A 27,823-nucleotide genomic window follows, 5' to 3' on the forward strand; every position below is an offset into this window, starting at 1 on the left:
GATATAGTAGAGGCACTAACATTGATAATGTTCTGGGTCTTGAATGTGGTGATGGGATTATAAAGGCTCATTTAGTGTTACTCTTTATAACTTATTTAAATGTGATACAGATTCTTTTATATACATCAGATTATATGTAACAATTTAAACAAATGAAACCATCACCAACGAAGATGCTGTACTAACGAAGGACAACCTCAGTGAAAAGCCTCCTCTAGCCCTCACTCTAAACCAATGGCTCTCAGAGTTAGTGTTTCTCATCATGTAATGTATTTTTTCTTTTCTGTTATTAAGTATATTGTAATCAACTAGAATGGCACGGTAAAGATTGTTTTTCTTATGGCCCTTAAGGGTCACATCCTCTTGTCGGGGACCATCCGGGATGGGTAGGCACGTCTGCTGGGGGTCTCTCGACCTGCAAGAGGGTCCCAATACCTGGAAGAGAGAGTGCACTTGAGCGGGGATCTGGAGGGCTGATAGGCCGTGCCTAAACAGCAAATTTTATTTTTCAAAGGCCAGGAATAAATACACTTTCTTCTGCTCTGGTTTACATCATAGCAAGAGGAAATGCAAATGTATACCTTACATGGCTTATACAATAGAGAAGTCAGATACACAATGGTTGCAAGAGGAAATGCAAATGTATACCTTACATGGCCTATACAATAGAGAAGTCAGATACACAATCAGTGGTTGTAAAAAGTAACAGAATTTCCTGTGATCACAAAGGTATTTCTGGTTTGATCTTGTTTTAGAACTGAGATGTGAAAAGGTTTTCTGGTTTTGCTCATCAGAATATCTTTTAACCGGATTCTCCTTTGTCTACTCCTGACTCAACTTATCTCAACTTCCCCATTCAGGAGTCTCTGAGTCAGAAATCAAAGCCATCCCTTATGGTGGCATTTGCTTTGCAAATATCCCAACAGTTAAACCATTATCTAGGGTACAAGGCAGTCAGGTAAGTAAAGAAAAGGTTAAAACTTATTCTTAAAGAAAGAGTCATAAAAAGTTAAAAGCAGGAACCGGTTGCTGGCAGGGGGTCACTCGGTCTAGCAGCACCACATAGTTTTAGGCCCAAACGATATTGTGGTTGATATTAGAAACTGATCATCCATCTTTAAGTTCCTTTTTCCGGATAGCTTGACTGCCTCCAGTAGGAAACTGTGTTTGGGATCAAACTCACCGTATAGAGAGACTCACGCCTTTTGGGGGTCTCACACGGGAATGTTCCCCACATCCTCTAGTATATTTAGGGGAAAAAAAAAACAGTTTTTGTGTCCTCTCTGCTTCTGTGTCCATTTACCTGTGATTCCTCTACGTCCTGAAGCTGCCCATTGCGCCTTGCTGTGCACAATCTACCTCTTATTTTACTGCTGTCTCTGCACAACACACAGGGGCTACATTCCTCCTTGTTGTGTGTGTGTGTGTGTGTGCGCACATGCACACGTGCACAGGCATGTGTTGGGAGGTGGTAAAATGGTAGTGAGTAGGGAGGCTGTTGACATGGCTTTTTTCTTCCAAACCTACTCCTTGCCTTCCTTAAAAATGCCTCCACATAAAGCAGTAAAACCATACCAGATTTTAAAACTCTGGGCTAGGATTTATAATCTTTAAATCATTTGTGCCCTGGCCCCATTATCAGAATGGTGGCTTAAATACATAAATTCAAACTCACTGGATTACAAAGGAAGCAAATTGTATTGAAAAACAGTTATCAGATATTAAAATCAAATATGTGGTATAGCAATCTATGTACTTTTTAATTAGTTATTAAGCAACAAGATCTGATGGTGGATCTAATGACCCAAATTTTAAAGTAGTAATGATTATGAAGGATATATCATGATATCCACAATAACTGTTATATGAAAAATAGCTGTTACTTTGGTGACAATCACAGGTATAGCTAATACTATTGTGGTTTGTTGCTTACGTTCATACTTGCAGGAAATATTAAATGTCAGTTAAAGATCAGTAAACATAAGGATGTCATTTTTTCCTATCCAAGTTCATTGACTCTTTAAATTCTACAGATATATTCTTGGTGGTTCATGGAACCCAGATTGAGAAACTTGATCAAGCAAAGTAAAGGAAACTACAACAGATGTGGGAAATAATTTTAAACTGAATACCAGATATTATCTAACCCATAGCCCACTAAGAAAGCCATTAGCTCTAACCTTTCATTGAGGGTAGGAGAGGCATCTCAGTTTCCATTCTTACCTCACAGATCTTTTAAAGAGAACTTTACTTTTCAACTTTCTGCAGACAAGTCTCTATACTTCCCTTAGGAACTCCTGCCTCCTCAAAGGATCTCATCTTGCTCTTGGATTCATCAGTCTTTCTTCTCCACTATATTTTCACACTAAGAGTTACCCACTTTAGAATAACTCCTAATGGCTCCCACACAACAGTGCAGGGTGGGCTTGTTTGACATGTTGAGTCCTGCTTCCTTTAAGAACTTTGTATTGAGGTGAGTTGTAATGAGCGGAGCCCACACATCCCTCCTAACTTTCCACTAAAAACACTTATTTTCAGGGATAGCACAATCTTAACACATAAGGAAGAAGAAGCGTTTTCCTGACTTCCCCATAAATTAAAAGACTGCTCAAGCATACAAGAAAGCTAGTACTGTACATTTATTACACAGATAAGGTATAGTTACTTATTCATACCATAGCCACTTTCAAATGGGCTTGCTACTGAGCTATAGATTTGTAATGGCTATTCTCTGAGCTGCACAAAAACCTGGTTCCAAGTTTGAGGTTTCTGTTTGTATAAGTCTGATTAGGTATTTAGATAGCGCTACTTGTATCCTCTACAATACCTACCGATTGACTATTTTAGTTATTTTTTTCAGAATTAGTAATGGATTTTTAATAAACTTTATTTTTAGAACAGTTTTGGTTTGCAGAAAAATTTTGAAGATAGTACAGAGAGTTATATATACCTATATCCAGTTTACCTTATTAAAATATTACATCAGTATGGCACCTTTGCTACAGTTGATGAAGCAATATTGATATATCATCATTAACTAAGGCTCATGCTTTATTCAGGGTTTCTTAATTTTTACCTAATGTCCTTTTTCTGTTCCAGGATCCCTTGCAGTCTTCATGTATCATTAAGTTCCTTTTGGGTGTAACATTTTTTCAGATTTTCTTTGTTTATGATGATCTTGACAGTTCTGGTCGGACATTTCACAGAAAGTCCATAACTGAGATTTGTATGGTATTTTTCACTGATTAGGCTGGAGTTCTATGTTTTGGGGAGGAGTCCCATTCTCATAATAACATATAAAGGGCATATATACTATCAACATAACATCATTGTTGATGTTCACCTTGATCACCTGGTTAAAGTAGTGATGGTCAGATTTCTCCACCATAAAGTTAGATTTTTTTCTCCCTTTCTTTACTGTATACTCACATTTAAGGAATGAGGAATGATGTTCCGCCTCCTTGAAAGTATTTAGAAAAAAATTATTTGGAATTCTTTTGCCCTTAAGATCTGTCTCTTCCTTCCTTTATTTATTTGTTCAATAATTTATTTGTATTTGTATGGATACATGGTACTGAATTTTTAATTTAATAATTCCAACATGTATGGCCAGTGGCATGAATTTCTGTGACAAACTATGGCTAGCCCTATAGTTCCTAAGCACAGAAAAGAGTAAAACCAATGGCTACACATACAACTTGTTTCACTATTGGTCTATTCATCTATCTTTTTCCATTTCCTTATCAAATTTTTTGTCTAACTTTTCACCAAAAGAATCATTCAGTAACAGGGTAAAAAAACTTCAACCATAAAAGAGTACACAGTAAAAATTACTTTCCGCCTTTTCATGTTTTTTTATTCCTCTTCAGTGGCAACTCCTGTTAACTGTTATTGAGGTTTTTCAGACATTTTCAATGCATTTATTAGCATATAGCTATTATTCTGCTTCTTTATACTCTAAGGAAAAAGGCCAGGAAAGGGACAGCAGGACAACAAAGGGAAATAAGAAAGGGGAGGGCAGGAGCAAACCAAAGATCATGAGGTCAATCATACAATTCTTAATTCAGTTACTATAATTGCTTGGGAAACAATTCAAAGATCTTTTTCTGGTGTTTTCCCACAGCCGTGAGTTTCAACCCCGATTATCAAACAGTGTAGGTATATTACTCAAGTTTTTGGCTGAAAACAACCAAATTCCCTCTGCCCATTTTAAGCAGAAGAGTTTATTTGAAGGTATTAAGTGGTATGATTGTTATAGTCCCAATTGTTTCTAACCATAATCTTGCCCTTTGGACATGTGACCATGTAGTTTCTCTCACTAAGGATAATCTCTATATGTCCCTTGATTCTGAGGTTAACTATATAACTTGCTTTGGTCAGTAAGATGTTAGAGGATATGAAGCACATAGAGGCTTGAAAAAGCGTGTGCACACTTCTACTTCTGTTTTTGTTCCTCTCTCATTTTCAAGATGACAAGAGCCAAAGCTAGCCTGCTGGAAAATGAGAGACATGTGGTACAGAGCCAAGTCATGAAAGTTACCCCAGCTGAAGCTATCTTGCATTGTCTGACAACCACTTGATCCCCAGGCATGTAGACAAGCTGAATTGCAACTGACTATAGATATATTAGCAAATCCAGCCAAAATCAGCCAAGGCCCAGCCATGTGAACTCTGTAGATTTATGGGATAACTAAGTGCTTATTTTTGTATGTCACTGAAATTCTAGGGTTGTTGTGCATCATTTTGTGGCAATGAATAACTGAGGATGGTGCTTCAAGGAATTTCTGGGAAGGACAGAGAACGTGGTTTGGATGCTACAATGGCCAGAAGTACCACCAACCACACTGCAGGATGTTTTTAGCAAACACTTCATTCCTGCTGCCTAATGGTGCTCAGCATCTGTCATTCTAGAGAACAGCTATTAGAACCTTCACCAGTGTCCTCCAAATAAACTGAATGCCTTTAACTCACTGCTTGCAAGAATCATTGACATTCAGCCCAAAGTTCACGTTCTCATTCCAGTCATCCTGTGGATGCATCTGACTACTAGATTATAAACCACAATTAGAACTCTAGCTGCAAGGGAGTCTGGAGAGAGGGTGGGGGAAGTTTAGCTTTGTAGCATCTGCAATACAAGAAGTCCTGCTAGAAGGGGTTTGGAGAAAATGTGAGTTATTCTCCAGTATCTACCATGGAGGCATAAAGAACTCAACTTCCTGATCCCCTGAGTTTCTGCCATCTCTGCAGAGAGACAGTCAAGGTGTTGACTTAGAATCCCAGTCAAGGGATTAGAATCAAGACAGTCAAGGACTTAGAATCCCAAGAGGAGGAGCCCTGGACCCTTTAACTACTCTACACCAAAATTGACATGGCAGTTTTAGCTCTAGAAAATCAGTTTCATTCTAATACTGATGACTGAGGGTACTCCTTGCTTTTTACTCCCTTGGCATTTGGCAGAGTAGCCAGGTAATACACCACTTTATTTTAATTACATTTTACACAATAAACAAGGAGTTTGACCTCATTTCCCTTGCTCTATAGCTCAGGAGAAAGCTATAGTCAAAATATTTAGAAAAGTATATTATATATTCTTATATGGGGAGAATATAAATGAAGAAACAAATCTCTGTCTGCTCCTATACTCATATGCCAATTCCCTTTGATCTAAGTATCCTAAATACCTAAAAGGTGACCATATTAGGCTGATGCATTGTAAACTCACCCTTGCTCTTTAACCCTATGCCCACCACAAGCTAGAATGGTTGTCTGCAGTGTCTGGTCTAGGACATATGTCATTAACTGATTGATAAAAGACATTTTCACAAAATGAAAAGGCTTTGGATATAGATGTATTCATTTGTAAAGTGCCCCTTGTAAGATTGGCCACATGAAACCTTTATTTGCTCTCTTTTTTTCTTCTGAAGACCTTGTTCTAGCTAAATATTTGCTGAAACATTTTTGGAAACTTTTTTTATTTTAACTTAATAGGCAAAGCCATGCAGTTGCTGACACTAGCACTGAAAAAGATTACATTTGTGCAGCACTTTAAGGGGTGCTTTTTAATTAATCTGGGTGAGAAATTAAGTATACTTAGTATCTGCATAGATAATATCTGGATCCTTGACTGGTTACCAGTAAAAGTAGGAGAAAATCCATTGGAATATATATATATATGCTCCTGAAGAGCATATGGTCTATGAATATTCCCAACAGTAGAACACCACCAGAGCATTTACTGGAAGGATCAAAAGATATTCTGATATTGCCAAGATGCTATTTGGCCCATATGGCTTTGTGCATTCAATCAGTAGGTTTAATAGCCTTTGTAACTGATAAAAAAAATCTGAATAGGAAATAGTAATTCATTCAGCTCACTGGAAATTTGTGATAACCCCTCATTATTAGGGTTATTTTCTGAAGTAGGTTTTTTTTTTTTGTATTTTACCAAAAATATTTGGAACAAAGTCTAAAAGTTCTGCTCACCAAGGTACCAAACTGGAATCAAGACTCAGGTTATGGAAAAACTTCCGCTACAGATCAAGGCAAATCTGTGGAGGTAGCTTTTCCTCCTACAATTCTCACTGCAGCTCCTACTACTCCTCTCCCTGTAGAATCTTCTCTTCCAGCCAATTGGTACAACTCTTGGACTCTAATGATATATACATTTCTATATTTTTCCTGTACCCTTTGTTCTGCCTAGAGGACCTCCCTGGCCCTCTTTTGGCATCTATGATCTGCCTGGATGAGATCAAGCTAAAACTTAGCCATAAATCCAGAATTATCCTGGTTTGCTCAGACTTTCCCCACCATTCTCTTCTCTGAACTTCTAACATGTGTGTATCTAGCATCTAGGCAAACCTTCTGTGCTTCCAAGATGTCTACTCATAGCTAAAATGATAGTTTCTGGAAGATAGACTGATTTACAATTCTGTGTATTCTCATTCCCTACATTAGTGCCATATAGTTACAATAAGTCCTCAGCTGATGGAATATGATGCCTAGAACATCTAGCACAAAAACCATAAAGTTTAAGGAGCAAAATTCCTTGCATTTACCTGGAGCTTCCTTCACAGGCCCACCTGACTACTGAATTCATTCTCATTTTTAAAAGGGTCATATGACCTCTTTCTTACAAAGACCACATGATTATTTTACTGCTTCTCTCCAGTAATAGAGAGGAAAGGGCTCTATATTGGTCTTTTATCTCAATTTTCTCCTTGTGCTTTCTGTGCATGAGGTGCTGAAGCAGTGCGCCCTTGACCTATGGGTTTGACTGATTCTGTTGTTTAACCCCAACAACAACCCTAAGAGTAAGGGCTATTATTATTTCAATTTGGAATTATGGAAACTGTCATGTAGAAGTTAAGTAACCTATTATGTCAAGCTATTAAGTGGAGGACCCAAAATTCAAACCAAGACATCACAGCTCCCAGGTCTGTGCTGTTAACTCCTACACACTAACTTTCTTGATGCCCAGGTATTCCGTTAGATGATCCTTGAAACCTCAGAGTTTCCTGGGTCAGAAAGTTTGAATAAATTGAAGAAATAAAGATCAGGAATCTCTTCTGCTATTCTCATTGTGTCATCAAGAATCTCACAACATCCTCTTGGTGGAATAAACTGAGTAGAAATTGAGTATATGATATTCTCCCAAGGCTGCAAAATACAGTACTTCAGAATTATTCGTGTCATTAAGATCAAATCTGGTCTGTAAGGAAATGCAGAGTCAGGATGTGAATTCACACCAAGTAAAGCACAGTGGTTGGAATTATCAGTTAAAATATGTGTATGTTACTTTACCTCTTTTTTTTTTTTTTTTTTTTTTTTTTTTTTTTTTTTTTTCTGAGATGCAGTCTCTCTCTGTCGCCCAGGCCGGAGTGCAGTAGTCTCAGCTCAATGCAACCTCCGCCTCCCGGCTTTAAGCAATTCTCCTGCCTCAGCCTCCCAAGTAGCTGGGACTACAGGCGCTTGCCACCATGCCTGGCTAATTTTTTGCATTTTTAGTAGAGACAGGGTTTCGCAGTGTTAACCAGGATGATCTTGATCTCCTGAACTTGTGATCCATCTGCCTTAGACTCCCAAAGTGCTGGGATTACAGGAGTGAATCACTGCGCCCGGCCATTACTTTACCTCTTTCATCTGGCACTGAGTAAATACTAAATAAGTATTAGCTATTATTTCTATACCACAGTATTTCCCTGTTTGTCTAGCCATCTATCCTCCCTTACAACAAAGCACAGTGTAAAGCTTTTTGCCTCCACCTCACTGGATTAAATAAACAGGTTTGTAAATATAAGAGGGAACAGTAATAGTGAAAAAATTGGATACTCAAGAAGGCTAGATGGTCATAGTGACTTTGTTTATTTTGTTAATGAAAGGATGAGTTGGATGGAAAAGGAGTGAGTCACCCTGACAATGAAATGTTACCAATTTAGGATGTTATTCATTATTTTATGACTGTTGCTTGTTTCCTGTTGCTATTCATTTCTTATTCATCGGAGGGACAAAAATCCCATTTGGCTTTTTTAGTTTTATAGCTGAGACATCCACTTTGAAGCACATTAGCTACACCTCTCCCTCTCCCTACTACCTCATCACCATCTCAAACATAAAAAAATCAAATTTTGAAAATTGCCCAGAATTATCAGGTGTACAAAAACATTGGTTTATCTTTTGGAAGTTTTTCCTGTGAGGATTTAAGCATGGGGGTTTTATAGAGGAGATGAACATCAGGGATATTTGTGGCAATGTCACTTCCTTTCTCTTAAAATGATGTTGGATGGAGAGCCTCTAAGGCAGGCGTCCCCAAACTTTTTACACAGGGGGCCAGTTCACTGTCCCTCAGACCGTTGGAGGGCCGCCACATACTGTGCTCCTCTCACTGACCACCAATGAAAGAGGTGCCCCTTCCTGAACTGTGGCAGGGGGCCGGATAAATGGCCTCAGGGGGCCACATGCAGCCCATGGGCCGTAGTTTGGGGATGCCTGCTCTAAGGTGAAGATTCTCAAATTGTCTGCAGTTATAATGTTCAAATATTGGGAGGAAATCCCATATGGCAAGCAATAAAAATTATTATGACTTCCAGTTGATGATCCATTTTAAAGGGAATACTTTGAAGTAATAAAGTAAGTAAATATTAGTCTATGGAAAATGTGGATATACTTTACGGACTATTTAAATACCAATTATATTTTCATTTTGTGCCATGACCTGGGACTACTCAATGAATTTTTTCCATATGTATACATTTATTCTTACATGTATCTTCTGGCAATACCCTTTATTATCCTTGAAAACAAAGACACCACTCTAGTATGACTAAAATGTGTCTAGTTCTTTAATCCTTAGAGATTGGTGGAGGGGCTGCATTACCCTTCCCTTTAATATAAACCAGGAACATGATTATTTGAGAATGTTGGAAGTCACTTTTCTCTCCCAGTAAGATTGCGGAAACTTGGATATTTTTACATGTGTCACAAGCTTATCATGAATTTTCTCTTGTCCCTTCACTTAGTATCACACACGTAACAGCTTTTCTTTCAGTCACCTCTGCTTCCTAGTAACTGGTTCTCTGTGATACTACTACCTCTCTCTGACACATTTCATCCCCAAACTGTGGAAAACAGCCTCTTTCTTAAAATCCAGCTAACAAAAGTTGTCCTGTTTAAGGCTTGAGGATAACATCAGGGATTTGCAATGCAGAAAGGAAATTTAAAACTTGGTATCAGATATATTGTGCTTTAAGTCCACTGGCCCTGCCCCTTTGCAGGAAGGCACACTGTCTCTACTCTCCTTACCTCTTTACCTTCAGCCATGTTGCAGGTGGCCACTTATTCCCCTGCTGTAAAAGTTCCTCTTTTCATATCCTCAAATCTTTTTTTTCGTTTATGCCAGAGGAAGCAAAAGCTGTTTACAAATTGATCCTGGACATAACAAAGACGCTGTTCTATGTTATTCTGCAAAATGTATTCATGGTTTCTACACTAGTTTAGTCTTGAGTGTATAGTAATGTCTCACCTGCTTGATTACAAAGATGCCCCTAAGTAGTGTGTCCAAGAATGAAAAAAGTACTGTTTAATTTATTACTCTGAAGAGTAAAAATGACTAAAGATTCAAACAGCATTTTTGATCCTCTAGTCCAATGGTTTTACAAAGGGGAAATATGACTATGGAACCTATAAGAAACATAAACATATATATATATATATATATATATATATATATATATATATATATATATAAAGAATGGCCTACATATACATATACATACACACACATATATGTATGTATATGTAGGCCATTCTTTGTATATATATAAAGTTTATGTTTGTTATGTGTGTGTTTATTTGGACTAGAGGATCGAAAATGCTGTGTGTATACACACACACACACACACACACACACACACACACACACTTCTCAAATATATTCTCAAAAGGTTGAACTCCAAAGGTAATGGAACTCATGTGCCTAGCAGTAGGTCGGGCTCCTTGTATTAGAAAAAGACCACTACCAACAACAACAATCAAGACTTTGCTTCAAAGAACAGTTAAACCCACTTAGTCAATGTTGTGAATTTCACAACATTGCAAAACCTGTTTCTAATTTTATTTAAGTGTTTATGATTTAACTCTTTATTAATTACCTTGGTAGAAGCAGGTGACATTCTTAGTTACCACAAGAATTTTGCCTAGTGTATTGTTTGAAAAACATTAGTATTATTTGAGGAAAGGCTTAATAGTTAGTGACTTAATTCTAAGCTTCTGGGTTTATTTTATTCAGTCAAGTATTTAGGCATGTGTTTAATGGGTTTCTGCCAAGGTTCTGACACTCTACCAGACACTGAAGATGATTCAGACACAGATCCCACTCTCATAAAGCTTATATAACCTCTTGGGGAAAATTGACACAATATAAATAAATACAAAGTAGAAAGTTCTGCATGCCCTAAGGTAAGTCTAGATAAAAACTAAATTTACATCACTTAATATGCAAGGCAGTATAATTTCTCTGACTGGCACTTTCTAGTAGCTACCTAGGGCATCGAACTTTAGCTTCACAACTTTGAATCCCATCAGACATGGGCACAAATCCTGCCTCTGATACTTAATGACTATGTGGTCGTGGGTTGTTAACTTATTTTCACTGAAATTTAGTGTCCCCATTTAAACAACAAGCTTACTAATATTCAGAGGTTGGTGATGAGGACTAAATAAGAAAACATACACAGTATATAAAGTGTTTGGCACATAGTAGGTACCTGGAAGGTGGCTTCTCTTCTCCCATTGCTCCATAAACTGACCAAATAGATGCAAATACCGTAGTGTGTGAGTACTTACTGTATAGCTTATAGAAGAAGTTACAGTTTTCAATCTGAAGGCATAAAAAATTTATGAAATACTTGCAAGTTACTTTATCATGAGGCTTTCCCTGACTGCCCTGTAAAAAATAGCAACAGAGTACTCCTAACCTCTTTTTTACCTCATTTTCCTGCACCACATATATGAAATATTACACATTTCCACTAATTTTTGTTGATATATATTAGTTATGCATACACCCCACAAGTTGTACATGTATCCAAAAGTGGTACATGCAATACTTTGATACCTATATACAACAGGCAATGATGAAATCAAGGTAATTGGGATATCCATCACCTAATCTATTTATCTTTCCTTTGTGTTGGGAACATTACAAATCTTTTCCTGCTGTTTTGAAATACATAATAAACTATTGTTAACTAGAATTTCTCGACTGTACTATCAAATACTGGAGCTTATTTCTTTTATCTAAATGTACATTTGTATCCCTTAAGCAATCTCTCTTCATTTTCCCTCCCCCTATCCTTCCCAGCCTCTGGTACCACCATTCTACCTTTATCTCCCCATTAGATTCACTTTTTTAGTTCCCACATATGTGTGAAAATATGAGCTGTTTGTTTTCTGGCTTATTTCTCTTAACATAATAACTTCCAGTACCATCCATGTTGATGTAAATCACAGAATTTCATTCTTTTTTATGGCCAAATAGTATTCAATTGCGTATATATACCACATTTTCTTTAGTCATTTATCCATTGATGGACACTTGGGTTGATTCCATTAACTTGGCCATTGTGAATAGTGCTGCAATAAACATGAAAGTGTAGATGTCTTTTTGATATAATGATTTCCTTTATTTTGGAAATATTGCCAACAGTGGGACTGCTGGAGCATATGATAGTTATATTTTTAGTTTTTTGGAGGATCCTCCTTACTGTTTTCTGTAGTGTTTCTGCTAGTTTCCATTCCCACTAACAGTGTATAGTGTTACCTTTTATCTGCATCCTGCCAGCATTTAAAAATTATTGTCTTTTTGATAATAGCCATACTAACTGGAATGAGATTATACCTCATTTTTGTTTTTGTTTTAATTTCTTAATTCTATAGATTTTTGGGAAATAGGTGATATTTGGTTACATGAATAAGTTCTTTAGTGGTGAATTGTGAGGTTTTGGTGTACCCATCACCTGGGCAGTATACACTGAACCCAATATTCAGTATATATATGAAGAAGACACAAGTCCTCAAAGTCAATTATATCATTCTGATGCCTTTGCATCCTCATAGCTTAGCTCCCACTTATGAGTGAGAACATATGATATTTGGTTTTCCATTCTTGACTTACTTCACTTAGAATCATAGTCTCCAGTTCCATCAAGATTGCTGCAAATGCCATTAATTATTTCCTTTTTATGGCTGAGTAGTATTCCATCATATATACATACAACAATTTCTTTATCCCCTTGTTGATTGACAGGCATTTGGTCTTGCTCCATATTTTTGCAATTGTGAATTGCACTGCTATAAACATGCCTGTGCAAGTAACTTTTTTGTATAATGACTTCTTTTCCTCTGGGTCCACCCAGTAGTGGACCAAATGGTACTGGATCAAATGGTAGTTCTACTTTTAGTTCTTGGAGGAATCGCCACACTGTTTTGGTTTTGATTTGCATTTCCCTGTTGATTAGTGATGTTGAGAGTTTTTCATGTCTTGTTTGCCATTTGCATATCTACTTCTGAAAAGGTCTTTTCAGATCATTTGCCCATTTTACAATAAGATTGCTTTTTGATATTGCATTTTTAAGCTCCTTATATATTCTAGTTATTATTTACTTTTTTAAAACTTGCTGACCCCTCCCCCTCAATAGAACGTGTTTCACAAGAGCAGGAGCTTTGTCATTACACTGCTATATTCCTGGAGCCTAGAATAGTGTTTAAAATATAGTCAGTGTGCTCCATAAATATTTTTTAAATAAATGATTGCAGGAATTAAGTAAAATTTTAATCAAATAAAATGTAGGGTTTTTTCTATTGGTTTTAGTAATAAGTAGAAAACTTTTGACAAGTGAACTGGTAGTCACTGCTGTATTGGATACTGAGGTTTTACAACAGCATCATGTCTGTTAGTAATGATCATCTCTTCGCTATTTAAAAAAAAATTCCTGTGTGCTACTGGTTTCCAGAATCTCTTTCTCTCCATGAACCTTATCATTCTCTCTCATCTCTGATAATTTATTTCTGTCAGGGGTATCTCTGATTTCACATTTTAAATTTCTAATCTTTGTTTCTTTTTTCTCTCTGACTCAGTGGTTTCTGTGTGTTAGCTGCTCTGTCATAATTTCACCAGTAGGTGCCAGTATTTGCTATAACTTATAGAGACAGCTCTACTACTTATGGAGGATTGTCTTTCCAGAAAATGTTCTCTCTTTTTTGTAGAGAATTCAGAAAGAGCAAACCATTCTCTTTACTTGTAGTAAGCCTGTATTGAATCTTCTTTACCTATAAAAAAAAAAAAGATAGCATGATTAGGGGGTGAACAAAAGGCCATGATCGAATTTTTTTCACATAAATAAATGCAAATCCATTATGGAATCCTTCTGATGGGTATGTCTACATACTGGAAAAATTTTAAAGTTGTATTTCAATCAACCTAAAAGGTAATTATGCCATCCCATTCCTCAAATATTCAAGAAACTCTTCCATACATTTGGGCTACACATCAGAAAATTCATAATCTGGTTCCCAGTTTCCATCTTAGTTTTAGGGTTTTATTTAAGCATCTCTGGTAGGGGGAAGAGTTTAATGTAAGATGACCTTAAACCAAGCCAGTATACTTTTGAGAATAAAGGGATTCTTATGATAGACTAAAGCAGGTAAACAAAGGCAGCTCAAACTGATAAAATACTTGTTTGAAGTATATGGAGAAGATGGTGGGATGCAACTTTTAAAAACTAGCAGAATTCACAGATACTCCTTCTGTCTTATCATGTGTTTCCCCTGGATTCTACTCTCCAGCATCAGTGAAGCTAATTTTTCTTGAAAGGGAAAAAATGGCCTGAAAATATGGCTAATCCCCAAGGCAATTTTAAAATACTTTGAGAAATACTTTCAAAGAAAGCACAATGGAAATAGTGAGGTTGTACAGGTCTGGCTCAAGTCTTGTGTGAGCTGATATAGAAAGGAAAATTTGATTTTATTACTTAAAGATTTTACATGAATTGCAAAGAAGAAGTGAAGGCATTACAAATATACCTGCCCAGAATCATCCCTTTATTTCATGACATTTCCACATCTATATCTACTTGTTCACTGCCTATGCACGGGGGCTGTATCAACTTTTGGGGGACCTGAAGCTTATACTGTTTAAGTGGCTGCCATTAAGAAAACGGTTACAAAATACATACCTCACAAATTTAACCTAACTAGTCCCCTTTTCGAGAGAAGGCGCTTTCTCATCCATTCACTGCAGTCCCTTACATAATACATAGCTTCACACCCAGGGTCAGCAAGCTACCCCTTGTGAGCCAAGACTGGATCACCACATGTTTTCATATTAGAACGTAGCCACACCCATTCAGTTACAGATTGCCTATGGCTACCTTTGCCCTACACTTACCAAGTTGAGTAACTGCCACAGCGACCATAATGCCAGCAAAGCCTAAAATATTTACTCTCTGGCCAGTTGCAAAAACTGTTTACCAACTTCTGCCTTATACAATAGCTGTGGGTTCTAGCCCCACTTCTCTCTGGATCTACTCAAGAGAATCTAAAAGAACCATTCACCACATCATAGGATAGTATAAGACACATCAAGTTAATCAAGTAGACAACCACTCATGCCTTTTGATTTTGTCTTCTAAGAAGTCCAAAATCATATTTAGCCCTCATTATAATAACTCATCCCTGATTACTGGCACAAATTATTTTTCCATTTCTCATTAAATTTTACTTTTTCCTTATCTTAGCTGAGTGGTAGTGATTTTTTTTTGTAATGCATCTCATTTCTTCTCCAGAAGGTAGAATTTAAGTGGTAAGTTAATATGATGAAATATTATCAGCCTGCCTAATTAGTTATATGTGCTTTAGAATATCTAAAGCAGGACTAAAAACTGCTATTTTTAGAAAGCTACCTGGAGTTTGTGCTTGAAACTCCCAAGGTGAAGACAATTTATCACTGGGATACCTGAGCTTTTCTTGTACACAGGAAAAATGCTACTTTAATGCATCTCTTAGTTATACAGAGCCAGAGCCCAGATCTTACTATGCATAAAAATGTAAAATGTTGTTTTCATTGGAGCAAGACTCATCTCTGGAGGATTATTGTGCTATTAATGGACTTTTCGCCTGTTTTTGTTTCCTTAAAGGGCATGTGTTGTAGGCCTTAAGAGTGTGAGAGAGAGCACAAGATGGAGACTGCTAATCTGAGGAGACAGGGCTTTTTTTCTCAGCAACCAAGATGGCATGCTGAGTGGCTAAAGAGGAAGGGGGTCAGTATAAGACCTTTGGGAATGGGTAAGACTTGTGGGCTCTAGAAAAAATTATCTCAGAACAGGTTTTAAATTTTTCCAGATTAGTGTTTAAATTACCCTCTGTTTGCCACAAAACTTCAATAAAATGTTTAAAATAATACCCTACTGTTTATTTTGCTTTGGTAGAAAATGGGCAAGGCTCTGTCAATGCTTTGCATCAAGTATTGTTGAAATAAGTAGACGTGAGGAAGGCAGTATGCACAGGAAGACAAAAGGGAGGGGCAGTCACAAAACAAATAGGGGTGATCTGGGGAGGATTGAAGAGGTAATCCTAGCCTGATCTGAGACAAATGACCACCTTTAGGAAACCTCAGAAGCATTTGAGGAAATTATTATTACTATTATTATCATTATTATTATTGCTAAATCAAAAGAGAGATCTCAGAAAGCTGGAATGCCAGAGTTACATATATAAAGCACTTTGACAAATATGTTATTAGATGACTTTAGGGTTATGACTGAGAGACATGAAAACTACAACTGATTTGGTTTTGATTCTTCTAAAAAGGAAAAATATAATAAGAATTCAGAATTCAGTCAGGCTGCACAGAGATTAACCTAAGGAAATTAGCTGAAAATTAATTGGAATTCAGGGTTGACTTCAATGAAACCATAACTGTAGGGTAAAACATGAAACCAACAAATACCAATCCCTCTCAAAAAAATAGTCTTATTTTCGTAGCAAATGTATAAAAGGTTAAGTGCACCTATTAGGGCCTCACCCTAGTAGATTCTGTGTCCTGACACCCTGGCCTGTCCGCTGAGATGGTAACCCTAATTTAACTAGTTGGTGATTCCAGTTTGCTTAAACATTGAGATTGCGATGTTGAGACTGCTAGTTATCCTTAAATATTATTTTTTAATTTTTTATTTTAATAGAACCCCAGATTTTTAGGTGGGCACATGGGTGCTCAGAATCAAGATTATATTTCCTAGCCTTCTTTATAGCTATGTTTGACCATATGAATATGCTTTTGTCAAAGGGATACAAGAAGTGATGTACAACATCCAGAAGGTATCGCTGAAGAAAGGGGGAGCATATATTTATTCTTTCTTTTTCTCTCTTCTTTGTGGCTGGAATATAGAGAAGACGGCTAGAACCAGGGTAGTCATGACTGACAATGAGGTGACCTATATTAGAGCAACAAGATAGAAGGAGCCCAAGTCCTTGACATGATGAAAATGCTGTATCAATCTGTCTGCCTTTCTCTGGACTTTTATATCAGGGGAAATACATTTTTCTTCGGTCAGCTACTTTTGCAGGTGAATCTCATCCTGACTAACTTTGTACAACATGCTCAGCTCCCTTGAAATGAAAACATTTTGTATTAGTTGGTGAGTTTATTTTTTACCCATGGAACATGAATAACAAATATAGGGATTGTATCAGTTATCTATCTCTACTATAATGCTGTGTAACCACTACAAAACATAGCCTAAAAAACCTGTGGAACACCAGCAGGCATACCAGCACATTCAGAATGGGAGTCCTAATAGGAGAAGAGAGAGAAAAGACAGCAGAAATAATATTTTAAAATGACCAAAAACTTTAAAAATTCAATAAAAGATATGAATCTACACATTTGAGAATCCCTATAAATTCCAAGTTGGATAAACTCAAAGAGATCCACATTTAGACAAATAATAATCAAACTGTCAATATGAAGAAAAACCCTTGAAAGCAGCAGTATTGTTACAGGCCATGAATCTCCAATAATATTAGCAGCAGGTTTCTTATCAGAAACCATGGAGGACAGAAGGCAGAGTGTTGATATATTTGAATTGCTGAAAGAAAGAGACTGTCGACTAAGACTTCTATATCTATCAAAACTATCCTTTAAAACTGAAGGATAGTTTAATGCATTCCTAATAAATTAAAACAGAGATAATTTGTCACTGGCAAACCTATCCAACAAGAAAAGTTAGAGAGTCTTTCAGTCTACAATGAAAGGACACCAAACTGTTACTCAAATCCATGTAAAGAAATAAAGAACCCAGGTAAAGATAACCACATAGGTAAATATATATAAAGTACAACATGAATTTACTTTTTCTTTTTAACCCTTTTTTCTCCTATCTGATTTAAAAGGCAATTGCATAAGGCAATAATTATAAGTCTGTATTGATGGGCATGCAATGTTAAAAGCTACAATTTTTATGACAGTATCTACACAAATAAGGGGGCATAGAATGGAGATAAATTGGAACAATTTTTTTTGTATTCTGTTGTGATTAAATCGGCATTAATCTGAAAAAGTTTGTTTTAAGTTAAGATGTCAATTGTCATTGACTGGACAGCTACTAAGAAAAAAAACTTAAAAACACAGCAAAAGAAATGACAAGAGAATTAAATGGTACACGAGAAAGTATCTTTTAACACAAAATAACTCAATAATGGATGACTGGAAGAACATAAAGGTATAAGATATATAAAAAATAAATTTCAAAATGGCAGACACAAATTCTGCCTGACCAGTAAATATAACTTGAATTAAAAAGCATAATGGGTTTTTTAAAATGATACAACTGTATTCTGGCCACAAGAGATATACTTTCAATTCAAAGTCTAAAATAAGTCGAAAGTTAAAGAATGGAAAAAGATATACCATGCAAATAATAATCAAAAGACAGCTGAGGAGGCTATTCTAATAGCAGACAAAATAGACTTTAAGACAAAATTGTTGCTAGAGATAAAGTAATACATTTTATATAATAACAGCATCAATCCAACACGAAGATATGACAATTACAAGCATATATGCACCCAAGAGGAGAACCTCAAAGTACATGAAGCAAAAATTGACAGGAAAGTGTATATGATGGGAGATATTGTTGTTATCATCTTTAGAAAATATAATCAGCCACATGCACTTGAAAAATTACACTATGCTTAGTATCACGTTATCTTGTTCTAGTAACTCTCATTTAGATATTTGTTATGGAAATTAATAGACTGATTATCCCTCAAATCTCAATATCATTTATTAAGATTTCACATTAGCATCCAATGGCTGATGCAGTGCAGAGTTCATATGATACAACTCATAATTTTAAAAAGAAAGCATACTTTTGTCTAGGTTTTTCACCTTTTATGTATAAGTCTGCCTTCCTCTAGAGGTCTAGATGTGATGTATTGATAGCCAGCTATTGAGGGCTGTAGGTGCTTTACTCACCTCCAAGTTCTAGAGGCAAATTCTTATGGTCAACCAGGAAGCTGAGGCTTCCTTCACTGAATATTTAGAATGTTGTTATTCATCCAACAGTTGATATAGTCCACACCATCCTCATGAATTATTCCTACAAGGGAACGGGATATATCAAAATGGACTGGACACAGTGGCTCACACCTGTAATCCCAGCACTTTGGGAGGCCAAGGCGGGCAGATCACCTGAGGTCGGGAGTTCGAGACCAACATGGCAAAACCCCACCTCTACTAAAAAAAAAAAAAAAAACAGAAATTAGCTGAGCATAGTGGCAGGTGACTGTAATCTCAGGTAATTGGGAGGCTGAGGCAGGATAATAGCTTGAACCCGGGAGGCAGAGGTTACAGTGAGCCAAGATCATGCCACTGCACTCCAACCTGGGCTACAGAGCAAGATTCTGTCTCAAAATACATAGAGATAAATAGATAGATAGATAGATAGTTAGATATGGTACGTACATTTTCTAGAAATTCTCCTCATAATTCCCCAGGACTTGTGAATGTAATTAGGTATCAAATCTGTGATTGTGTCTTGTTACATAACACAGTTGTGAAGGTAGACTAATGGGGTATCAAGTAGCCTAATCTAAACACATGGACCCTTAAAGTAGAGAATTTCTCTAACTGGTGGCAAAGGAAGAGGGCAGATGGGAATGTCAGAGACATTGAAAACATAAGGAGGCTTTAATTCACCATTTCTAGCTTTGAAGATGAGGGGGACCACATGAAAACTGTGGATGGCCTCTACAAGCTGAGGGAGGCTACCAGCTGCCAGTCAGAAAATGAATGGGAGCTTCAGTTCTACAACTGCAAGAAAATGAATTCTGCCAACAACTTAAATGAACTTTTTAGGATGAAGCAGATTCTCCCTGATAGCCTCTTGAAAAGAGCTCAGCCCAGCCCACACCTTGGCTTCAATCTTGTGAAACTCAGAGCAGAAAATCTAGCCATGTCCACCCAGAATTATAGCCTACACAACTGTGAGGTTCTAAATGAATGTTCTTATAAACTGCTCAGTTCATGGTAATTTGTTACACATCTACAATAAACTAATATGGTGGATCAACAGAGTACCAGTGTGGAATCCCCTATTAATTCTTATCTTTTTTATTCCATGATCACATGAGTGAGCTACACAGATGTTGTATATAAAGCAAATGTGAAGATGTCTATGACAAGCAATGGGCATTGCAAATTCAGGCATTTCCCCAACACAGACAGGAAGTATATGGATTTAATGATTGTTGAATATATGATATGGGTTTTATTATTGCTTCAAAACATTATGTTTTGTTATGGAAGGAGGTTGGGCTGTAATCCTGGCTGGGGGATATATGAACTAAGACGATATTCCTATACAAATGATTGGAAAAATATGTGAGAAATGAATACATGATATATGTGCACAATTTCAAATTTATTTTTACTGCAGCAGATTATGATAAGATGTATTTTCACTGAGGCTGTAGAACTTAAAGGGCTTGTCCAGGGAGATCTTTGAATGCACAGTTTTGGAAACCTTTTCAGAAAATGAATAGAGAAACTTATCTACGGTCGTCCTTTATGGCCTAATTTTCCCTCACTGAAAATAACCGTGTGTCAGGCACTGGTGATAACTATTAAATTGTTAGTCATTCTGCAGCCCCACCAAAGTACAAAATCTTTCTGCTCTCAGATGCTACATTTCTCCAACAGGAGCAGGCTAACCTTGCACCTTGGCATGAATCAGCTCATGGTTGGCTTTAAAATGGTTGAGCAAATGCTTATTTGCATTGAATTTTTCATTTCCTTATTCTATATCCCCATGTTGTTCATAAGGTTACATGCTTTAAAACTTTGGTTTGAATGGAAAAGAAACTAAAAGCTACAAAGAGCTGAGGTTGATCCTTAACCTACAAAATAAGAATTTTCCATTTCTGCCATTCATTATGTCATTTCATCGGTCTCTCTCTCTCTCTCTTTCTCTCTCCCCACCCACTCCTTTCCTCCTTCCTTCCCTCTTCTGCCTCCTCCCTTGCCCCTGTTTTAAATATGTATTCCTATTCCATCATAATGCCAAAATGCTTTAGACTGAGCATAACCCTCACTTGAGCTTTTCCCCTTTTATCAGCTGAACTTGGAAATTTTCAAAGGTTAGATATGATTAGTTACTGTGAAACACTAAGACAGAACTTTTGGCAATTGTCCTTTCATCCAAATGAAGGTTGAACTTTCAAACATTTCATTTAGTAGGCACTGCGTCTATTCAATTGAGGCTGCATTAACACAAAACTTTTTGAAACAAAGTTGTTGAGGTAGTTTGAAAGATAACCCATTCCACAAGATTTGTTTCCTTACAAACAGGTTATTCTCCTAGTCACAAATCTATACCTAGGCTTAACTTCTTTCTATTTTTAGCTTTATCTTTATTCTTCTATCCTTCCTCTGCTGTGCAGTACTGTTGTAGAAATTATCTAGAGGAAGACCTTTATGGGACAGGGGCAGGGCCTGGCTTAAGATGAGACCTGGAGAGTATTGCTAATAATTACAACAGGAAGTGGAAACACTATTTTAGAATGTTGTATGTGCTATTCATTGTCATACTAGGTGCACTGGTTGAGTCCCATAAATTATACATATTAATACAATTAGTCAAGTTACAGAAGCTTGTATTCCAAATGAAAATTTCCTGTATCTGAGGCATCTGTGTAAAAGGTAAGATGTGGTACATTTACAAACTGCCTAAAATTCTATTTACAATGGGTTACGAACTCAATGCCCCTAAAGGCAAGGTGGGTAGACAATAGGGAGATGGTGGTAACTATGATAAACTGGGTATGTCTGCCCTATCTTTTTTTTTTTCCTTCTTGAGATGGAATCTCCCTCTGTTGCCCAGGCTGGAGTGCAGTGGCATGATCTTGGCTCACTGCAACCTTCACCTCCTGTGTTCAAGTGATTCTACTGTCTGAGCCTCCCTGAGTAGCTGGGCGCTCGCCACCATGCCCAGCTAATTTGTGTGTGTGTGTATTTTTAGTAGAGACAAGGTTTCACCATGTTGGGCAGGCTGTTCTTAAACTCTTGACCTCAGGTGATCCAACCACCTCGGCTTCCCAAAGTGCTGGGATTACAACTGTGAGCCAACGCGCCCGTCCACATTCGCCCTATCTTAAGGGAATAGCCATTCTCCAACCTCTGCCTCTTGTTGCCACACAGATTCTGAGACCACTGTTGCCTGATCCTGATTCTTGAAAGAGGAAGCAGAAACATGGATTATTTTATGTGAATTCCTTCATTTATAAATGTTTATTCTTTTTTCATACAAACGAAACACAATAGGCAGGACAAACAAAACACTCCTATAGGCTGGATTTAGCCACAGAATCATTAACATCAAGGTGACCACTAAAATCAAGGGTTCCCAGTGATCTCATTTCCCTCACTAGTTCTTTCTCTTTTACAAGGTATACATGTTTAGTATACAAACAAGTATTTTGTTAGGGATAGGTGCACAATAAATGATATAATTTGTGCAAGGATGTTATCTTTTGCATGAAAATCAATTTAGGTGTATGAACTAGCCCTGGGAAATTTATTGGAAGTCAGTAACAAATAAATGTGACCACCATGTTTATTTTACTATCTTCTGATTAAATTTTGTGTTGATTCTGGGATAAATTATTTGATAAGCTACAATAGGACATTTCCAGGAGACTTATTTGGAAAACCTGATTAGAATCCAGTAGAGGGTAAATGATAAAGTCTAGTGAAATAAATCATTCTTGGAGGCAGCTGTATTCACTCTTCATGACTATTTCTGGAAATAAGCTTTACAGAAGGATGTTGCCTAACTAGGGCTTACTATAGAGGGATTTTCCTGTTCCCGCTGGCAATTTATGTGGTTACTATGAATCAGTGGTAGAACTATATGAATTTGTTGACTGAATCAATTGGAGTTTCTGTTTTAAATCAGGCATACAATATATCATGCCCTGCAATGACTTTAAATAGAGATTTAGAATCACTGGATTATTAAATGTGTCATAGAGACAAGTAAAATGTATCGACTTCAGGGATTCCCTGCCAGAAAGTCATGTTTACTGTATTCATTGCACAGCAGTATCTGGGAACAGCTCCCCACCACATCCAGCTTGTGCAGGCACAATTCCAGAAAGAAATGGAGAGCGGCTGATTACAATTTTGCAGTGTATTTCCTGAGACCCCTTACCTCTTTCTAACCATGTAATTCATCATTGACATTAACAATAATGACATTAACAATAATGATGATTGAGGTAATAAAACCTAGATCTTTCTCATATGAAGTTGCTACTGGTGCCCTACCATATCCCTTTGGTATTCACCTGGACATGCAAAATGCTGCTTGCTACAAACACCTGTTACTATTACTCTGAGGGCTTTTTTTCCCTATGGTCAAAGAAGCAAGCTCCCTTGTGTCTAGGATAGGGTCCCCAGAAGTAGCCTTTAACCAATGACTGATGGGGAGTTGATGGATAAAAACACATCAACTTCTTTGACTGTCAAATGTTGTATCTCTAAGATGTGACTTTGCATTTCCAGCAAGGTCCCATGTGATGCTTATCCTGTTGGCCAGGGACTACACTGTGAGAACCACTGTGCTAAAGACATTGAGCCCATCAAGGACCAAAGCATTTTAGGATTTGATCACATGTTATTTTCATAAAATAATTTTTTAAATATATTTTTAGTTATGCTTCCTACCCACAGAAGTCAATTGCTTGAAATAACTTGTAGGGAAAAAAAAAAAAAAACCTTTTCATTTATATTTTATCTTAGCCACTCCCTTACTGTGATTTTGATTTTCTTGCTGTCAGGGTTAACTGTTTTGGTAGGCTTAAACTACCATTAAAAGTCATTAGTGGTATAAATTTTCTAATAATTCAGAAAAATTGTATTGTATTATTTGTGAATCTAAGTGGGGGGTTAATAAGTTTTATCTACAAATAATATTTATAATCATAGGCCTTGCATAAACATACACAAAAAAATTCTTTCATTAGTACATTTTTCCTGTACATCAACATTTTAAATAAAGTACATATGCAAATTTTATGGAATTTTCTCATTTGTGATCCTATATCTCTTTAAAGAAAATAACACATCACTTCAGATTCCTGTTAATTGTACCTGCTGTCATCTCCTTCCTAAATGAGTCATGTCAAGCATTACGTGCTGCCTCTCCTGACAAGTACATGAAAGTTGGAGCAATTTCAAACACTCTGTCCTATTCTTCTGTCATAGTTCTTCAATGCATTATGGGCAGGAAATGACTGACTGATGAGAAGAGTTAGTGGGAGGATGTTCAAATAAAATGGCACTTATCCTTGCCCTCTACCCCTTTATCTCTGACAACTCCCCACAAATGGCTTATTTTTTCCTGGGCTGGTTTATGGTATAGCCCCATTTGCTGCTAAGCTCTTGAACCCCAGCTTATCTGCCTAATTCCCGGTCTTCTCTACCAGTTCTGGGCCTGCCTGTCCTCTTCCCCATTGCTATGCTTCACTTTCTCCCTTTTTTCAAGTAAAACTAACATAAGGCTTTTGTGTGTGGCAGATTTCTAAATCTTGGAAATAACAGGAAAGGGAAAAAATAGTGACAGCCCAGCCCAGTACCACAAACTTACAGCAGAATATCATGTCACTGTGTTCTCAGTTCTTTAGCTATGCCCGATTAAAGAGAATTTCTCCTCAGGCCTCCATATGCCTTATATCTTTGCCTCTTGCTCTTTCTCTCCCCTGCTTTCATCCCTGCTTCCCTTCTTGCTGGCCTCCCTCTTGGCCACCTTAGTCTCTCTTATTCTGTTTCAGAGTGTAATCTGGCTGTCATTCATTTAAACTGAGCAAAATTCTCACATTTCTCTATGAAAAAGTTCGTCAAGGCCCATCATCAAAGTATTTTTCTAAGCAAAAGAGCTATCTACCTCTGAGAATATTTAAATCATTCCCTGAGAGAGAATAAAGTGACTATAGTCAGTACTGTTTTAAGTACCATTTTTTAATTCCTGCTACATTTGTTAAAGGGAAGACAATAGGGAGGCTTACTGCTGAGAGTATTTTTGTGAATTGACATAGGTTTGGAAAGGAAAACCAAGGTGAATTAGGAAGTGCACTGCTGGCTTATGTTAAAGAAGAAAATGTTTAAAGACTCTTGCTAAAGATGGTAATGAAGGCTTTATTTGAGGAGACTATTGCTATAGGTAGAGGAAAAACTGCAATGAGGTCTTGAAATGGGGGAACAAGATTGGGCTTAACTCTAACTCCAGTCAGAAAAAAGTGGAGATTTACAGCCAAGGAGCAGGGTGAGGGTCAGTGGATGGAAAATTACTAAAAGGAAACTTCAAGGTAAGGGTGATTCTTACTGTACCAAATTAACATATTTCCTGTCGAGGCTGACCAGCGTGATTTGATATCGAGGATGGGGGATGAGGAATTTGGATGATACAAAGTGTGGGGATTTTCAGTAAATTAACTTAGCCCCATTCGTGCTTATACTTGATTCTACATGGACAAAGAGGGAAGCCCAAGGTCAGAACTAGGTCAAAGGAGAGAGTCTTTGTTACTTAGAAGTCATATTCTTTCTAGCTCTGCTTCTGTCTGGCAGTGTGGTCTTTAACAAGCCACTTAATGACTCCCAGCCTGTGTTTCATTTGTAAATTGAAAGAGTTTGTTCTGTGTTTTTCACAGGTGAAGCATAAGCCTAAACAAAACAAACAAAAATTCACCACGGTTCCATTGAAGCAAGGGAGGAGTCCAGATCCACCCCTTTATTTTGTTCTCTTCCATGCCCTCATGGGCACAGTTCTGAAAACACTAATCCAGATGGTTTTCATAAACAGTTGTTCCCTGCTTTTCTGGAGCTTTTTGTTAAATTCAGGTTACCATAAATGCTCCTCATATATCAAGCAGAAGCCTCTCAGGTGGAAGCCTGAGAAAGGAATTTCCCATGGCCTGACATGGATGAGGAATTTTGAAGCACACTTGATGTTTATTTATGGGTTGTTTATGGCACACTTACCATCTTGTGTATTCTTAATATTTAAAAAGTCTGTCACAGGTCTGGTCTATTTTGGAAACAATATACCTGTTGGAAAAAAAATACTTTTTCTGGGAAAAGAGTGTGGGGGTCATTTTGATTGAAATTTGACATTTGGCAATAATTGATGAGTATGTTTTTTATCTTAAGATGCCTGTTAATTGGTAATATACTTAAAGCAATCTATTATATTAGTTGGTGACTCCATGAAGAAAGCAGAAATCACTTAAACCTCTCTAGCACTAATTTGTGACCTACCATGAAACTGCCCCAACCTCTTGGGAACTTGATTTCCATTCACTTGTGTAGATGAATCCCCTGCACTTGCCAGAGACCCATGCCAAGTGGGCAGTGGGGCAAAAAATGGAGGATCAATCCATGAATGCAGGCACAACTGAAATTAAGTTAACACCTCCAGGGACAATCTTTAACCAATGGTAAGTAGGAACAGATAGATTAATGCCCCAGCCACTCCTACCTCTTACCTTTGATGGTATAATTTTGAAGGGTATTCCGTGTAATTCTTCCCAGTTTCCTCAAGGAGACTGAGTCATTTTTCTATAGAAATAGCATACATTTGATTTTCTTTCTTCCTTTCTCTGTCTCACTTTCTCATCTTTCACTTGTGCATCCTAGGATTACCTCATAAATACTTACCTGCCTTCAAGTCCTTGCCTCAGGGTCTACTTTGGGGGAACCCAAATTAAACTAACTTCCAATGCTGGTACAACTTCATATACTAAGAATCAAATAGATGGTAGACTTATTTCAAAGCAAGGCTTTAGCATTCTGCAACTACAGTTAGCTTTACATATATGTTATTGTTTCAATAAATTGCATTGTGTTCTTGAGAATGCAAGCTGAAGTGAAGCAGGGATATAGGTACAGTAATTGTTTTTACAAGAATTATAAATTGAGATAACTGTGAATTATATGATTTTAGAATTTACCTTTTTAGTTTTCATGGAGCAAGTTTGTTGAGAGTTTTTAATTCAATAAGAAGAAAAATGTGATATGGTCTTATTTTTGTCAATTAGCTGTCCCCCAACTGTGTCAACACCCCTTTCCCAAAGATTTGATACTACCTTTATGACATCTTAGTCAGATTCCATAGTTCTTATCTTACTTTAAATTCCTGGAAATAATCATTTTATTTCAGAAAATTATTTCGTCCTCAGTGGGAGGTGAGGGAATAATCAGTCTCCATGAACACCCCCCAAAAGACTGGTGGACTTTTCCACCTTCTGCATAGTTCTCCAGTCTTGATGGGAAAGCAGGGTGGTGTCGGTTGATGACAAGAGTGCCACTGTCCTGGCACCTTCCAATAAATCTGATCTCCACTGTTGGTGGCTCACTGAAGACTCAATGAAGTTAGAAAGTTAGAGCATGTCTTCAAATCGGGCCTTTAAAAATCCTATCTGCATCCTGTTGTGGTATGTTTACTTAATCTTTTTTTTTTTTTTTTTTTTTTTGAGACAGTCTTGCTCTGTCGCCAGTCTGGAGTGCAGTGGCGCAGTCTTGGCTCACTGCAACCTCTGCCTCCCAGGTTCAAGTGATTCTTCCGATTCTTCCGCCTCAGGCTCCCTAGTGGCTGGGACTAGAGGAGTGTGCCAAACACCCGGCTAATTTTTGTCTTTTTAGTAGAGATGGAGTTTCATCATGTTGGCCAGGATGATCTCGATCTCCGGACCTCGTGATCCACCCACCTCAGCCTCC

General features: G+C 37.2%; 1 protein-coding gene across 5 annotated transcripts in view; it reads left to right on the plus strand.

The window, feature by feature from the left end:
- The window catches only part of SYTL5 (synaptotagmin like 5), a 221,133-nt gene that overhangs the window by 8,700 nt on the left and 184,610 nt on the right, over positions 1-27,823 (plus strand). The window lies entirely within an intron of this gene.

Source organism: Saimiri boliviensis, chromosome X, assembly GCF_048565385.1.
Source record: "Saimiri boliviensis isolate mSaiBol1 chromosome X, mSaiBol1.pri, whole genome shotgun sequence".
Lineage (NCBI taxonomy): Eukaryota > Metazoa > Chordata > Mammalia > Primates > Cebidae > Saimiri > Saimiri boliviensis.